This window comes from Daphnia carinata, chromosome 5, assembly GCF_022539665.2.
Source record: "Daphnia carinata strain CSIRO-1 chromosome 5, CSIRO_AGI_Dcar_HiC_V3, whole genome shotgun sequence".
Taxonomy (NCBI): domain Eukaryota; kingdom Metazoa; phylum Arthropoda; class Branchiopoda; order Diplostraca; family Daphniidae; genus Daphnia; species Daphnia carinata.
In genome coordinates, this window is record NC_081335.1 from 9434880 (window position 1) to 9440824 (window position 5945).

Consider the following 5945-nt stretch of genomic DNA (forward strand, 5'->3'; position numbering starts at 1 on the left):
AAAGTTTGAAGCCATAACACTATTACATAGTAGTTGGAAATATTTTGTTGGGTTTTAACGTCAATCTTATCGATTTTATTGCCAAGTAAACGGGACCGGATTCAGTTAAATTGTTCTCCAAATTGAACCAATTCCTGCAGGTGCATTTGATTTGACGAAAATGAACTGTAATATGCACACTTTGAATGAATTTTACCACTCCATGGCGTGGTGTGGCTATATGTGGAATATTTGTAAATTAAACAATCATCTTTATAGGTATGTGAATGTAAAAAATGAAGATAGCGAACTGTTTGATTTCAATGAGAAGCAGTACCTTTCCTGGTTTTCTTCGTGTCAAAGTCCGTGTAGAATTGGCAAGAAAAAGGTTCAAGTAGTAGAGCCCTCTCATGTACAATTTAGCTTTGCGCAGTGGCAATATCATAACCAATGAGGGTCTCCCGAGGTGTGATTATTGCTAGTTGAAAACTTTAACCAATGCCCCGCCACGACGAAGTGAAACATTCTTTGTTGTCGGCAATTTTTGACGGCTCCATCAGGAGCAGATTCTCTTAAAGAACGTAAACACAGTGTTCCGTTAGCGGTGGGCGTTCTCTATTGGATCAGCATTTAGCAAGCGATTAGTTACTCGGTTACATGGATATCGAAAGCCGAAAAACTTGAAGTATTACTTAACGAATCGTGTTTTGCTCAACTAAGCGAAAGAGTTCAGCACTAAAGTTTAAGAACTAGCAGAAGATATGCTTAATATCTGATACGGGTTCAACTGAACCCCGGTTATCTAGACTGATTGGTTTTCGACCAAGTGGTGCTGCTGATTGCCTGAAATCTTTTCGGGTAATCTTGGCCCATTTCCTTACTAACATTTCCTCTTCTCTCAATTCTTGACGGCTGGGTAATCGCTTACGTCGGCAGCCGGCGAGAAGGTGTGGCTTGACGTAAACTACGCGTCGTCTATTGACGTCGGTCTTCCGGTATTCAATCCGGCCGTCAGCTCCCATCTCGTTCTTCAATTTCTCCACACGTGTGTCACGGTTAGGCCCCCAAACTAACAACTTTACTTTAGAGTAAGTTGTAGAAATTTGTATAGTAAAAGTAATTGTAACCACACCTTCATATATTTTGGTGTATGTGTTTAAAAGTGCTTTTTTTGGTTTTCGCGAGTTTTGCCCTTTTTTGCCTATTTTGTATATTTTTCGTGTATGCGGACCTTCTCCTCCCCTTTGGCCACTTTGTTTTCATTGTCTGAAGGACAATGACTGCCAAATGGCTCAATAGCGTACATGTCGATTTCGGGTTTCAAACCCCGCGATTGAGTATGCATGCGGTACATAGGTTCGTGCGTATTTTGAGAGTTGAGCCACAGGATCTCTTAGGCTAAGCTGCTGTTCTAGATACGAGAAATCAGGTCGCTAGAATTACATTTACTTTGTTTGTTCGAATTACAGCAATTCCGCAGAATTTAGACTTGGGAGTAGTCCAAACCCGTCTGAAGGAATTTGGGACTGTAATTGAAGCTCGGTGGGAACGCTATCGAGTGGTAGAGGACGAAGTTTTGTACCCTGTCCTTGCCGATCATACGGATGACTTTGACTAAAACCGTTCCATCATACATAACTATTGGCAGTTATCGTGCCATGGTTAAGTATGATGGACAGAAGCCTACTTGCGGACTGTGTGACGGTGAAAGCCACTTTAGTTACAACTGCCCAACTTTAAGACGAAACAAAGAACCCACTATTGCCCCAAAACCAGTTTGTAAACCGACCAAAAAGACAGAGACAATTGTAGAAATCCCCGTCACTATACCTTTAGTAGAAGACCCAATAGTTTCCAAAGCCCTTCTTGAGTGTGGGTTGCAAGACCCACTCTCAGAGGTGGTTCCCATCCTTGAAACCCCATCCTCTCCACCCCCACTAGTTCAACTCACCGACAATCCCTTACCAAAGACTATTCCACTCCAAGCCATAATACCCGAGACCCAATCCGGCATCTCTGAACCCATTATAGTTTCCATGGACTCGATCGAACCCGACATGGGGTACGTTGAGACCATGGAAACCGACAAAACCATAGACCACCTAAAAGTCCCAACTGTACACCGAAATAAAAGATTTAAACCTTATTGAAAGTCGCTACCATTTGTTGGCAAATGTCGATCCCAACAAAAATGGAACAGCCATTCTTATTAGACATTGTCTGGACTATTCTCGTATACAGCTAGAACCAGACGGAAGGCTAATTTCTATTGAAGGGAAATGTTTCTCGTTCATTAACATCTATGCCCGGTCAGGTAGTCACGTTAAGACTGTGAGAAACAATTTCTTTCGTCAGCTATGCTTTGAAATAGATGGTTACTGGTCTTGATGTGGTAGACATCTGGAAAAAGCTAAATAATGAACCTGGTCACACCTTTCACTACCCTACCGGTTCTTCTAGACTTGATAGGATATATGCTAGCCGATCCTTTGCAGACAATTTTTTAAATATGTGTTTGCAATCTTTATCGATTAGTAATCATTAATCAGTATAATCTACTTTTACTTGCAATCTCGATCTCCCACACCATACTAGATGTCCTGCTGGGTTGTGGAAGTTAAATACTTCCATATTGTCAGAAGAAGGTTTTCAGAAATACGTCATTAACTTTATTCAGGAATCTGCCAATCATCCTCTTAGGGAAAGCAACGTAGCAAATTGGTGGGAGAGTGTCCTGAAATCGGGTATCAAGCGTATTTCGGTAGATTATTTTAGGCAAGAAGCTCGAGTGATTACAGCAACCAAGTCTCAGTCAGCACCAGCACCATCCATCTTGCATTCAGGAGATGGCTGAAGCTGATACCTCTGATTGTGTTGTCTTTCTTCAGTTGTTGAAATTCTCGAAGTCTTTGGAGGAGATCACACTGAAAGGCGATGGTATTCGTTTCCGTTGTAAGCGACTGAAATTGAGGAAGCCAGCTTATTTCATGTAAATATAGCTACTAATGCAAATTTCGCGCTGATTAGATCATTGCCTCTATTGTCACATATTTATCGACAAAGAGCAAATGCAGGAGACATTGTTCCCCATTTTACCTAAATTAAAAAAACAATCTTTTCCTTGCAGTTTTCTTAAATGAGTAAAAAAGAAATTGATTGCATCCAACCACATACCTGGCAGCACTAATTTTCCTTCTACAAATTAGACGTGCCGTTATAGTGGCGAAACGAAGTTGCCATGACTGTTCCAACTATCTGATTCAGGGTATGGGCACTGACATTGTTCGGGATGACATTCAAAAGGGAAATGTAAAAAAATGGAAAAAGTACAAAGGCTGAACTAAACTTTAATATGAAGTCGTATTACCGGTCTAGGAATGGTCACCACACACCTCTTCTAACGTTCCCTTTCCTTGCGCCGCATCTACAAAATCCTGTTAGACCAAAGTAATCCGGAAAGTTCTCAATTTCATTTTTGTGGTACTTTCCACTGCGAAGGTTATTACCAATTTACATTAACAACACGCGCCCGTAGCAGCCATGAAGAGGCTCACTTATTTTCAGCAACGCCTGCATCTGAAACCCTATGTTCCTCTTCAACCAGCAACTTTTCCCAACCAGTACGATAGGTCATTGGTTGGTTTCGGCCAAAGATGAGACGTGTCCTATGTGCCATCAGTATCCCGAAACCGATGAGCATCTGACGTTTGAGTTTCCTGGATGCCTTCTCGCTTGAACCTGGTTGAACGGAATCATGGACTTCAGTGCTTCAAACGAAAACCTGATCATCGGCCATTTTCGGCCAATAGGTAATTTGCTAAAAACACTTACTTTTCTGGTTGCCTACATTCACCACCTGGAAGAGAAAAACAAACACTGCATTCGTCGTTAAGATAAAGTAGACAGCTAACGAAAAGCACTTACCGGTGTCAGGATTCCAGATTCAGAGATCGCCCCGACCAGATAAATCTCGCACTTCTTGCGAATTTTCCAGTTTCAAAATTGTTGTATGTGTTCCTTTAGAAAGCGAAATGTGGATTATGGGTATGCGATAATAGAAGACCAGCTGACTGTTATTGATAGGTATTACCACACCAACAAATTCTCATGATGATTCCTTACTATTTGATAATTTTCGAAAAAAACACGCAAACGGTGTTTGAAAAACTGGGGGAAAATATTCATAAAATCCATGTAGTCGTTACCGGGAGTCCATGGAAAAACATTAGGTAAAGTATGTTCCTGACGTGATGCATTTTAAATATATTTACGCAGCATCCAAGCCAATCAAGGAATTCTATCGAAAGTTAAAGGAAAGAGTGTGGGACAAACCGAATTTGGATGTGGCATAAAACTAAAATGGAAAACTAAGCTCGAAAATGACGGTAAACAATTATTTAGAAAACCCGATTTGGAGTTATCTATAGGGGGCCGGTAAAAAAAAAAATAATACATGTGATGCGATCAGTAAGATGGTATCGTGATTCTGATGGGACACTAAATTTGACGGAGGGTAAATAAGAACTTCAAACGAGTTCAAGACAACCATAGAAACAGCGATCAAGAAGAAGATTCAGGATTTTTAGAGCCGAAAATAATAACCCCTTTTTCAGAGTAAAAACAATTATTTTATAAATAACGTGGTTAGAATAATTTCATTAAGATAAACGAACTTAAATCAAAGAAGAAGGAAGAATCAAGAAACATTTAAAAACAAATTTATAATGTAAGAATTATACAAACAAGAAAAAACAAGCCTATCACTTAATTTTAGTCATTTATTGCCAATCCAAAACGAACTGACACAAATTTTTTCTACAGGCACTACAGGCAGAAATATTTTTAGGAGGAAGTGATACAAAAAACAAAATAAACAGACAATTGAAAAATCTTGTAGAAAGGCTGAAGCTGAGAGATGCTTATTGAACAAAATACCCAATAGCCACTACCTAATTTTCTGAGTCCCAATATAAATAATGAAAAATCGAGAAAATATTTAGAAGAGGTAAACATTTAAGTTTTACTTAGGCTAGATCTAGAGAGCTCCATGAAGAAACAGGAAGAAATATTGAAGTAGAAACTGAATACTAGTACAATTTATGATCCAAAATTCTAAAATACATTATAAAATTTTATTTTGAAGCAAACGAACAAGAGTATAAGAGTACAATGCAGTGGTAAGAAAAAGAAATATTTTAAAAATCCAAATAGTGCGCACACAAAGTTGGAAAATAAAATTGAAAGAAAAGAACAAGAAATTCTTTATCAGATGTTACGATCAATAGCCAAAATGGTAAACAAAATAGTTTAAGAATCATTACTATTTTAAAAATATGTTTTAAAAATATGCATAGAATAGATGAAGAAGGAAAGAATATTTAAGATGAATATAATTACCTTATTGATAATGAAACACTTAGTGTGACAAACTTTATTTTAAAAACATAAAAGAGAAAGCAGAAGAATAAACGAATTATCAGAGAATGAGACATTAAAAACCCTAAGTGTCAATTTTTTTTAAATCTTTGAACGTTATACTCTCTAAGCAAGCACCATTCAGTAAAAAGGGAAGGTATTTTTAAACAATTTTAAAGAATCAAATAAACCAAGAGATGAATTTAAAGTTAGGTAAAGGAATCTTAGAAGATGATGTCCGGAAAGCCTGTGACAAAAGTGTCACAAAATAAGTCACCAGAATACATGGATTGCATGTTGAACTACAAAAAAGCGTGGCCCTGCTTAAAAACGAAATTCTAAAAATGTTTACCGAAATATATGATAGTGAAAAATTTCGAAAAACCCGAACTGCAGTTATCATATTGTAAGAGTTAATTGCCGTTTATTTATTGTCCCGGTACATAACTACATCACATTGTAGCACAGGCAACTCTAAGCATAACAGTTGCAAATCACCGGTTTTGGTAACTGGAGTAGGTACAGTGGCGCACACCTTGGTAGAAACGAGA

General features: G+C 38.3%; 1 non-coding gene across 1 annotated transcript; it reads left to right on the top strand.

Moving 5' to 3' along the window:
* Positions 1-400: 400 nt before the first annotated feature.
* On the top strand, positions 401-542 carry LOC130685779 (U4 spliceosomal RNA). Its single transcript, XR_008999670.1, has one exon. It is a non-coding gene; the product is annotated as a U4 spliceosomal RNA (small nuclear RNA).
* The last annotated feature ends 5403 nt before the right edge of the window (positions 543-5945 follow it).